Below are 12,424 nucleotides of genomic sequence, written 5' to 3'. Positions count from 1 at the left end.
ACGTGTAGGCTTTATTAAATCCCCCCTATGTTTATATTGTAGTGAAGAGGAAACTACTGAACATGTGTTTGATGGTATTGAAAATGTGGATAAGATAAAAATGGACATGATTAAATATGTGTATTATAAAGTAAAAATTTTGGTGGTAATTTATTTATTTATTTACTCACAGTTCTCATGGACAGACATAATTAAAAGTAAAAGACATCATATTAGAAGCAGAGCTTGGTGACGTACTTACATGTTATGATAATTTCAGATTATGCTATCAGTTTATAGCTAATCAGGGTTGGTACATGGGCATAGACAATTCTCTTTGAGTTTTTTTTAAAAGACTTTTGGAGGATTGAAGGGTTATATAGTTTGGCAACAAATTCCAGGTTTTGCTGATGAAGTTGGCAAACAGGGATTCACCAGCAGAGTTATTAGCTTTGTGGGTTTGGACCAGTAGTTTATTGGCTGACTGTAGGGATCTCGGGTTGCTATACGGCTTAATTATATTTTTAAGTGAGGGCGTTTCCTCAGAGTAGTACAGAATTTTGTGAGATATTAAGAGTTGATTGAAATTAATTATGTTGGGCAGTTCTAGCCACTCTAGTTATTTAAGGTTCTGGCAGTGGTGGGCTCTATAGGTGGAGCCAGTGGCAAATCTGGCAATATGATTGTAGCTATGGGACAGCTTACCTAGTTCAGATTTGTTGAGGTTTGAGAGTAAAGGTGAGGCATATAAAAGATTAGAGACTAGGTGTGATCGGGTGATTGCAGTCCTGGCCAGTGGGGTTAAAAATGTCTTATTTTTATACAGTGAGCCGAGCTTCTTATTGATGGTCTGTATGGTTTTGTTGACATGTAGGTCAAATTTGAGATTATTGTCTATGATGACCCCTAGTAGTTTGGTGTGATGATCTGGAGAAATAGTGTTATCATTGTTAGATGTGACAGTGAATGAAAGTGTGATAGATCTACTAGTGGGGGAGAAGAGTATGAGTTTAGTTTTATTGGGGTTCAGAAGTAGGCATTGGTTGGTGAGCCAGTTCTCAATAGTGTTGAATGTATTTTGGGTTAAGGTTTGCAGTTTGGGTGGGGAGGTGGCTGAGCAGATTAGAGTGGAATCATCTGCATATTGAATGCAGGTAGCATTAGGGATAGCAGTGTGAAGGTTGTTGATAAAAATAGAGAATAGTAGTGGACCCAGTATGGACCCTTGAGGGACACCAATTGTGAGGGGTAGCTGGCTGAAGAGTTTGCCCTGCCATAATACTGCCTGTTGTCTACCAGTCAGATAGGACTTGAACCATTGGATAGCAGGCTTGTTGAGGGAAATAGATTTTAGTGAAAGAATGAGAAGTTCATGGTTGACCATGTCAAAGGCCTTTGATAGGCCAAGAAAGAGGGCAGAGGTAAGCCTATTGTCATTCCTATTTTGGTTTATGGCAGTAGTAAAGGAAAGGAAGGCTGAGATAGTGCTATGGTATGGCCTGAAACCATGTTGGGAATTGGATAGTATGTTATTCTGTGTAAGGTATTGCATTAGTTGCTTGTGTACACATTTCTCCATTATTTTGGCTATTGGGGAAAGAATGGCAATGGGTCTGTAATTGGATATGTCTATAGAGCTGCCACCTTTATGGAGTGGGATGACATGAGATATTTTCCAGAGGGAGCACATAGCATTTTCAGATAAGGTTCTGTTGATAAGTATGGATATGGGATATGCAATGGCATCTGCAGCTATTTGTAGGTACTCTGCAGGGAGAAGGCTGGCAGTGAGGGTGGTAGGTTTTAGTTTTTTTAGAAGTGTTTTGATAAAACTAGTGGATATTGGGAACTAAATTTGGGGTGATTATTGGGTAGATTAGGGGTGGGGTCTAAGTTTTTGGGGGTTAGTTGCTTTGCTAGGGAATGGATAGTTTCATTGAAAAAGTTGTTAAAGGCACAAGCTATGGTCTCTGAGTGTGGTTAGTCGGGGTTGGGTAGTGGAATGACCTGGGTGAAGTAGTTGATTTAAGCCTCCCCAGAACTTTTGAGGGTTGTTATGGTGTTTTTGTAGGAGGCTTTTTTTATCCAGTAAAATAGATTTTTTTTGTATTATTCCTGAGCTGACAATATTTTAGATGGTCAGTTGGGGCTTTAGTTGTTCTCCAGGTGGCCCAAACTTTGTTTCTGGTTTTGATTTTTAGCTTTGGTACCTTTTGTGAGCCATGGTGCTATATTGGATCTAGTTTTATTGTACGTGCTGAAGCATGACAATCAGGGATACGTAGAAATTTAGTGTTGAAGTGATTTATTGCCTCTTCTAATGTAAAATACTCTAGTTTTGACCAGTCAACTGCTTTTAATTCATTTTGGAACATAGCAGCGTCAACATTTTTCCTGGTTCTGTTTTATATTTGGGCTGGTGAGGGTTTTCTGCCTTATGTTTTATGATATAGGTTAGACAATGGTTGCTGAGGTTATCAGGGAGAGTACCAGCTGTGCACACTTGCAGTTGGTTATTACTAGGATACAGTCTAGGATACTTTCCCTGTTGGTTGGTTTGTTTACACTAGTGGGAGAGGTTATGGTCTGTTTAAACCCAGATAAGTTTATATGGGTGAGGGGAGGGGTCGGATGAACAGGGGTGCCAGTCGGTGTTAAAGTTGCCAACAACTATGGTTTCTTGCGCTAGGTAGTGGATAACCAGTAAAGGATATCCTCTAGGGTATTTAGGTTGTTGCCTGGTGGAATATATGCACAGACAATATTAGATGGTGGCTATGTAAAAAGGAGTAGGGGTTTAATAAATACTGTAATTTGATATAAACAAAAAAATAAGTATGGGCATGTAATAAGAAAAAGAAAAATATGGAAAATTGTATTTTGTCAATATGTACATTTTGTAAATCTTACAAATATGTAAATAATCTATAAATATTGTTTTCTTTGTATAAAGGACCCCAACTCTTTTCAATAGGTGCCATGAGATCTTTTATATCCACCTGAGTTACCACCAACTCAAGCAGATGTGGCCTCAGTTTAATGTGTCATCCGAAGGACGACACACTCAGGAGTGCAGAACCCTGCCCTTATGCTGCACTGCAGTGTCAGCAAAAGATATATCTGCTGTGGGAAAAGAACAGAAAACCTTCTGCACTAAAGGCAAGAGTGTTATCTGTTGTTTCACTGACACAACAACACATTTAGACTGTATTACACAGTCCAGGAATACTAATGAATTAATTAATTAATTAGTGCAATGAATACAGCAAAACAAAGACAAACAAATGTAGTAGCTTTTGTAAAGCAATCCGGAAGTCATACAAATATCAGAAATATTACTGCATACAGCATACTATATTTTGGCGGGAGTGCTTAAATGCTTACAGGGCACCTTCATCTAATTTTTTACCTCTGTGCCTTTGTCACTGAGAAATCACTCACTTGAATGGCTAATAATGTTATATTGCTGTAGCATACCCCTCTAGACTTAACACAGCTAGATCATAGACAAATGGGACCCTGTACAAGGTAATGAATCATGCCCCTGCCAGCCACACTAATATCCCATTACTTGGCTATCTCTCCCAATTAACAGAAACACTGTTCAAGCCTGCCAGTGTACATACTGTTTTCATTACTTTTACAATAATCACATAGATTTGTATTTCATTTGAAAATTTTATTTCAAATTTTACAGAAGTAACATTAACGGCTATTTTCTAAACAAAACAGTCTCACATTGAAAACAGGCTAAGCATGAGAAAAAGTAAAATTGCCTTCCCTTGAAACTTACATTTAGTGAAAATGCATCCCATTAAACTACAAGAGATGTGCTGGAATTCATCCCCAAATAGCATAAAGTGAAACATTAATTAGTGGCTATGTAATGGGTGCAGAATTTCAAAGACAAGGTGTAATGCATTTGCTAACAGCCTAGAACAGCTTACACACATGAGGAGCAACCCACGAGTGCTGTCTGGCAAAGTAACTTGGCAAACTCACATAGAAGACAAATGAAGGCTGAGGGAATCAAACCATGTACTACAAGAAGCAGTTCTTTAACAGCTCATTACCTTACTCAAACTGTTGTACCACAAATTACAAAACTATGTACTAACACTTACAGATTGCAATTCTCAGTGGTTTACAAAGAGAGAGCTAAACATGGTTTGGCAGTTGGTGTGGAAGATCAAGGTGACTCTCAGCAAATCACTTAAACTAGAGTGTCCTCTAGCTGGGGAATTACACACACACACACACACACACACACACACACACACACACACACACACACACACACACACACACACACACAGACACACACACACACACCTGATGCTGTTTCTTCACTTGTAAAGCAATCCATGCTTTCAACTCACTTGGTAGTATAGCTGATATTTCTGTGCTTGATCTCAGTTAGAAATGCTGTTCAGCAAAATGTCCTGTGTTTTTTCACTTATATGCTCTCGGCATTTCATTAAAGGACAACAATGGGATTCTCTTATTAAATGCTCAACTTCTCTGTCCTATTTCTCACTATTTACTGTCCCTGCTATGAATAAACAACAACACATGTAAAATATTTTAAATCAACTGTTTTTTCTACTAGAACTGTACCTTACTGTACTGTGGTGGTTTCACTTTCAAAAAACATTTGTCCCACTCTGATAAAGCTTGCTGCAGTCTCCAATTCATTGATGTCATCAACACCTATAAATACAGGTAGTTTTCTGGCCAATTCCTTCCCCAAACTGAGATTTCTATGACCTTCCTAAAAGCCCACCCATGCTGTGATGTCACAGCTGCCTGGTCCTTTCCCTACCCATACAGAAAATAAAGGCTAGAACAAGGAAACAGTACATGAGTCAAGTCTCCTGCTGTGGGCTGTCAATCACAGCAGATAACAGCTCAAATTAGCCTTAGCACTTTGACAGCTAGGGAAGTTAGGTGTGAAGGGGATGGGAGATGAGTCAAAGTAGTACAATTCAGGCTTCAAAAAACACTGCAGTTTGGCCATTCTAAAAAGAAGCAGCAATAAAAATCACTTTGAAAATCTGTTCTGTGGCATTTGCACTGTTTGTGTTTTAAGTAGTCACTGAATGGCATGAAATTTTACTTAAAACTGAAAGACAGCAGTATCTTCTTTCTGCTTTTTCCCGGTTAGGGGTCGCCACAGCAGATCACCTGTCCGCTCATGATTGGCAGTGGAATTTTACAGTGTTGAGTTGCCGGCCTGGTGCCCAACCTTCCACAGAAGGCACACACATGCACACACTCACACTTAGGGCCAATTTTAGAGTGTCCAATCCACCTACAGCATGTCTTTGGGATGTGGGAGGAAACCGGAGCACCCGGCGGAAACCCATGCGACCACAGGGAGGACATGCAGACTCTGCACAGAAGGCACCCCAGCCGAGAATCAAACTGGAGAACCTCTTGCTGTGAGGCGGCAATGCTAACCGCTGCACCAGCAGTGTATGGATGTAAAATCAATGCAGTGACAGGAGCTTCAGTAAAAATAAGCATACATGACATAATTTTTTACAGCCAAGCACTGCATTATGGGACAGACTAAACAATCAGAATTATTTCAAGATGCCAGACCCCATGTGGTCAGACTCAGAAATTACATATAAAAATATTTGAAAACCTGTAAATAGTCCCAGAGTGGTGTTAAAATGTAGGAAACACCAAACCATGATGAAATAAACATGTTTCTTGAGTTCGTGTGTGCAGTTCTCCTTTAAAATCCACTCACTGTTAGCTAAAATCTTCTGCATATGTGTGTGTGTGTGTGTGTGTGTGTGTGTGTGTGTGTATTTTCAATTCTGTTCATAGGTTCATAGGTAGGTACTAGGCTATCGGCCCAAGGGCCTGTGCAAGCCTAGCCAACATGTTTCTCTGGCTTTTGCCACCCAAGAAAGTTATTTTCCTATGACTCTGTCGAGCAGAGCCACAGAAGTGATCCCCGGGGTGAATTTCCTATTTCCCATCCACTCATCAAGATTTTTCTTGAAGAGTACCAATGAGGAACTCTGCCTGGCATAGATTTTTTTATTTTATTTATTTATTTATTTTTAATTTTATTTTACATTTGCTGACCGGGCTAGTCTAACTGGATACATGTCCATTTTCAGTAGAGGCTTGTGGAGATAAGCTCCATGGAACAAAAACAAAACATCTCATATGTAGATCTCATATGCTAGATATGTAGTTTGTTCCAGAGTATGTCAGCATACATACCTTGCATCAAATCTCCAACTGCTTTTCAGCAAGCAAAATGGGAATATACATGCTGAGGTATATCTGCATGCTTTAGAGTGAGTATTTCTGAAATGATAGATGACATTTTTGTTTTACATTTACTTTTTTAGCCATTCAGACCTCCCCCCCAGACAGCATTAGGCCCAAGGCAGCTGCCTAGGTTGCCTTGTTCTAGATCCAGCTCTGCTTTTAAATCATAGATTCAGTCAGTCAATAATGTTGAACATTAAAATGTCTTTATTAGTGTTTGTAAAATGCCAAATCTGCTGCTCCATTAGCTTTTTCGGTGAGCAAAGTGGTCCTTAGTGTTATCAAGTTTGCCTTTCAGCTTTCTCTGAAGACTGTTCCCACAAGGACACCTCACTATCACTTTAAACTTTCCCCTGATTTTACAGAATGTTATGTTCTCCCAGACTTCATAATTTATGGGCACTTGCAATTGCTGAATAATGCAGTTCCTTAGAAATATTTTTAACGTATTATATAAACAAACACTCTCTTACAGTAAGCACTTCAGTTAGCATAGGGGGCTACAGTTCCTACTTTCTGTATCAACAGTGCAGAGTTCGAAGCTTCCCCTTATTTTCTTTAAATTTTTTTCCAAAACTTAGGTAACATATAAAGATTTTTCCTGATGTTTACTGGTGGCACAGAGAGATAACTCTTCTACTAAGGAGCTATGCTTGGGTATGGGTTTTTGCAGTTGTCTTTAAAGGACCACTACGGGCAAATGAAGAAAACCTCTATTTTTTATCTTGCCATGATTTACTACACCTCCCAAAGCTGCCTGCAGCAAAATAAGTACTCATTCCTAATTTTATTTTGTTTTTACTCTTGTCTGCCCTCATGGGGGCAGACATCGTGATTCCTTTGGAAAGCTAAATCTGACCCATAATGCACAGACTAAGAACAAATAGCCCTACCATTTGTTGTCAGACTAGACTTCCATTCACTTAGAATGGAACACCTGAAAAAAACTGCCAGGTTTGAGAGTCTGCAGCTCATGTGTCATTGACAGGTATGCACTGAGTTTTACAAATGTTGTTCCTACTGATGTACTACACATTTTCTGAAAGAAACTTGCAAAAGTGTCAACAAATTATTGACATAAAAAAGACTTTTCACAAGGAGCAATTTTGCAAGTTTCAATTCCTGGCCAGATTACTCCTCCCATCTCCCCTCCTTCACTGGGCTACAGTCTCACATTTCCAGCTTTACTAGATTCAACTATTTAGTCAGCTTTGCATGACAAAAGACATAAAAAAAAAAAAAAAATCACAGCCGGGTGTGCCACTAAATCTGTTCCCTTGTATGTCTCTATGTCTCTTCACTTCTGAATAGCATTTCCCAGGAATAAAAAAAAAGCAAACGCATCAGTCAGAGTTTAGGCCTGTCTAAACATTTAAAATGTGCACAGTAAAATATTCAACTTATAATGCATTTTGGTTGCTGACATGGTTATCTTTACATAGTTATTCTCTTATAGTATAACCTGAACTTATGGTATTTAATGATACATTTTACAACAGTTCTCAGTTTCTTAAGAATGACCTGGCAAGCCTCCGATGTGACCTAGTACTTTATCTTACTATTGCTTTATCTAGTTTGTCTTAGTTGTATACGTGTAGCATGTCTCTCATCCTCTCAGAAACAGACTCCTGGAGAAAACTTCTAAAGCAGATACTTGTATTGAAAGAGTAGCAGCAGCTGTAGCAGTCAAACTACACTCCAAAACAATGCACTCAAACATAGTACTGACAAACACAGGGGAATGTATATGTCTGAATCAAGCAGTGATGAAATTGCTAGGGACTTCACTGAGCACAATTTTACTCTTAATCTCTAATCCATAACATTCGCACCACACTTACAAAGGCACACCTCCACCTTCCACAAACACAGCTACCCACACCCACACAACATACCAGTCAAATTTAAGGCTTTTCCCACCTCTCTGCAAAACACTGCTGTAATGGCTTTGGCAAACAAATAAAAATGATTGATGGGTGTTGGTTCAAGACTCCCATCCATATCTCTCAACAGTACAGATTTTTGCAGAAAGTCCAGATTTTTTGTCTGTTTTTCATAAAATTGCAGGTTTCTGTCAAATCACTGGCAAATCATTGAACACTGAAGTCAGAAAATTGGCAGGCATTTGATTTTCAGACTTCATATCCTTAAGAAAATTCACTCTAATGCAAAACCTGCTTATCAACTTTCTTTGTAAGTGCAATATTTATAAATTGTCCCATTTTGGGGCCTTTGTCCCCTATTATTTATGGCCTTGTCCAGATTTCTTGTTCTATAATGTTGAGAGTTATGCTGCCATCCCTTCCTACTGGAGCCAGTCCACTGCACTTGCACAAGTGTCCCCCCTCAGCAGGGCAGCAAACAGGTATCAGTGCAGAGTTGCTTTATAGTTCTTTTACACCACACACACACACACACACACACACACACACACACACACACACACACACACACACACACACACACACACACACACACACACAGTAAATCTTGTTGTCCATGTTATTTCTTCTTTTCCTTGGTTTCGTTTCTCTTACTTGTAATGTTGCTTTTACTCATTTTTTTCTCCTGCCTCCCATATCTACCCTAATTATTACTTCTAACAAATACTTTTTCTCACTCTTTCTTCTCTTCCCCTCCTCCCCTTTATCCACTATTTGAACTTTTCCACTCTGACATTTGCTTTATGGGTAAATAATGAACTGTCACCCTTATAATGTCAGCATATTTCAATGTTACATAATATTGTATTTAGTCTAATAATAGGTTCATAGGTAGGTACTAGGCTATCAGCCTAAGGGCCTAAGTAAGCCTAGCCAACAAGTTTCCCCGGCTTATGCCACCCATGAAAGTTATTTTCCTGTGCCACTGTTGAGCAGAGCCACATAAGTGATTCCCAGGGTATATTTTCCTATCTCCCATCCACTCAAAGATTTTTCTTGAAAAGTGCTAATGAGGAACTTTGCTTGACATAGATGGGTAGCTTGTTCCAGAGTATGGGAAGTCTCTAGGACAGGAATCTATCTCTCCAGCATGTCCTGTTTATTGTGGTGACAAGGTTTAGGTCCCTAGAGCATGTAGCTCAGAGGGATTGGGATTTCTTTAGGTGTAGCATGTCCAACAGCTCTGGGTTTGACATAGCTTTATATGTTAGGCAGAAATCACCACGGAGTAGGCGATATGCTACGGAGTAAAGCTGGAGTTTTTTTAGATGGTCAGTGTAGGACATCTGTTTGAGGCCAGTAATCCTCTTTGTGAAGTAGATTCCAAAAGGGGCATTGTACTCTATAATGGGTCTAATGAGTGTCAAGTAAAGGGGAACAATGACCTCTTTTTCCCTGGCTGAGAACCCTTTTGTGATGAGGTGCGCCACGTAGGAGGACTTCCTGACTACTGTGTCGATGTGATTATCAAAGGAGAGACTACTGTCCACCTGGGTCCCAAGGTCTCATAACACATTCGGTGTTAAGTATACTATCACCTATGTGGTAGCTCACGGGTACAGAGTTTTTACAAAAGGGGATGATAATGCACTTTTTGGCATTGAGCTTGAGGCCATGGCTCTAACACCAGGCATCTGTCTCTGTGAGGCCCTTCTGTAGGATGTCCACATCATTTGCGGACTCAACTATGGCTCCTAGTTTGCAGTCATTTGCGAACTTCATTAGCCAGAGGCCTTCTGTGTTAGCCTGTACTTCAGAGAAGTAGATACCAAACAGGAGAGGTCCCAGGACTGAACCCTGTGGTACTCCACTTGTCACTGGTCAGATTTGGAGTCTGCAATTTTTACAGTGTGGGTTCTGTCAGTGAGTCAGTTGGCAACCCATCTTGTGACGTAGGAATTTACACCTAGTTTAGTGAGTTTAGCTATAATTCCAGAATGGGGGATGGTGTAAAAAGACTTGGCGAGGTCAAGATAGGCTATGTGAACCACCTTAGCCTCATCGATTGCCTCAGAGAAGTCGATTAGGTTCAGGATGCATGATCTGCCTTTCACAAACCCGAACTGGGTGGGGTCCAGAGTTTGGAGGTTACCAATGTCTCTGTTTATGAGTTCCATGATGATATCTGACAGGGCTTAATGGTAAATCACTTTGGCTATGGTGTGCAGGGTCCTGGGTTCGAGCCTTGCAGAGGCTGTTTATTTTTTTTTAATCATAGCCTCACCTCAGGCTTTGTGCCTGCTGAATGGCGCACAGCGACGGTTATCCCACTCCAGAATGGGGGAGCCACCACAGACCCCGGGAACTACCGCCCCATTAGCCTGACAAGCCTGGTCTGCAAGGCCATGGAACGTATCATCATGGAACTTATAAACAAAGACATTGGTAATCTAAAAACTCTGGACCCCACCCAGTTCGGGTTTGTAAAAGGCAGATCATGTCTCCTAAACCTGATAGACTTCTTTGAAGCAGTCACCAAAGCCGTAGACAAGGGTAAGGTGGTTCGCACAGCCTATCTAGATCTTGCCAAGGCTTTCAGCACCCCCCACTCGGAATTATAGATAAACTCACTAAACTAGGTATAAATCTCTATGTCACAAGATGGGTTGACAACTGGCTCACTGACAGAACCCACACCGTGAAAGTAGCAGACTCCAAATCCGACTTCAGACCAGTGACAAGTGGAGTACCACAGGGTCCAGTCCTGGGTCCTCTCCTGTTTGGTATCTACTTCTCTGAAGTACAGGCTAACACAGAAGGTCTTTGGCTAATGACGTTCGCAGATGACTGCAAACTAGGAGCCATAATCGAAATTCCTAATGATGTGGACATCCTACAAAAGGGCCTCACTGAGACAGATGCCTGGTGTCAAAGCCATAGCCTCAAGCTCAATGCCAAAAAGTGCATTGTCATCCCCTTTGGAAAAACTCTGTACCCATGAACTACAACATAGGCGGTAGCATACTTAACACTGAAAGTGTGATAAGAGACCTTGGGACCCAGGTGGATAGTATTCTCTCCTTTGATAATCACATCGCCACAGTAGTCAGGAAATCGTTCTATGTGGCACACTTCATCACAAAAGGTTTCTCATCCAGAAAAAAAGAGGTCATTGTTCCCCTCTACTTACCACTCATTAGACCCATTATAGAGTACAACGCCCCTTTTGGTATGTATCTCATAAGACATCCACAACAACTGGAAAGGCCGCAGAAATACCTCACAAAGAGGATTACCGGCCTCAAACAGATGCCCTACGCAGACCGTCTCAAAAAACTCCAGCTTTACTCCATCGCATATCGCCTACTCAGAGGTGATCTCTGCCTAACATGCAAAGCTATGTCAAACCCAGAGCTGTTGGACATGCACCACTTAAAGAAATCCCAATCCCTCCGAGCTACATGCTCTCTAGGGACCTAAACCTTGTCATCACAATAAATAGAACATGCTGGATGGATAGATTCCTGTCCCAGAGACTTCCCATACTCAGGAATAAACTACCTATCTATATCAAACAAAGCGCTTCATTAGTACTCTTCAAGAAAAATCTTGATGATTGGATGGGAAATAGGAAATTCACCCCGGGGATAACCTCTGTGGCTCTGCTCAACACTGGCACAGGAAAATAATTTTCTTGGGTGGCAAAAGCCAGGGTACCTTTTTGGCTGGGCTTGTATAGGCCCCAGGGCCGATAGCCTAGTACCTACCTATGAACCTATGAACCTATACGTTCCATGGCCTTGCAGACCAAGCTCATCAGGCTAATAAGATGATAGTTCCCGGGATCAGTGGTGGCTCCCCCTTTGTGGAATGGGGTAACTGTTGCTGTGCGCCATTCAGTGGGCACAAAGCCTGATGTGAGGCTATGATTGAACTTGGTGCTTGGGTGGGGAGCCAATTCATTCTGAAGTTCGTGTAAAATGCAGCCTGGGATGTTGTCCAGTCCCATGGATGCTGTGTGTTTGGCTTTAGAGAGCGCAGCTTTTACCTGTGTAGTTGTGATTACAGGGACTCTGCATTCTTCCTGTATAGACATGGGCCCTTTAGGGTGTGAGAGGGTGGTAAAGTTAGCACTGAACCTATATGCCAGAATGCTGGCAATATCAGTTGGTTCTGTAACTTTCATGTCATTGTGCTGTAACTCAGACCAGATCTGGGTGTTGCTATTGAGATTCTTGACATAGCTATAGAATGCTTTGTGGTTGTCA

This window comes from Protopterus annectens, chromosome 10.part0 (genome assembly GCF_019279795.1).
Source record: "Protopterus annectens isolate FY-2018-M chromosome 10.part0, PAN1.0, whole genome shotgun sequence".
In the NCBI taxonomy this organism is placed as follows: Eukaryota; Metazoa; Chordata; order Ceratodontiformes; family Protopteridae; genus Protopterus; species Protopterus annectens.
This window is presented reverse-complemented; position numbering follows the sequence as displayed.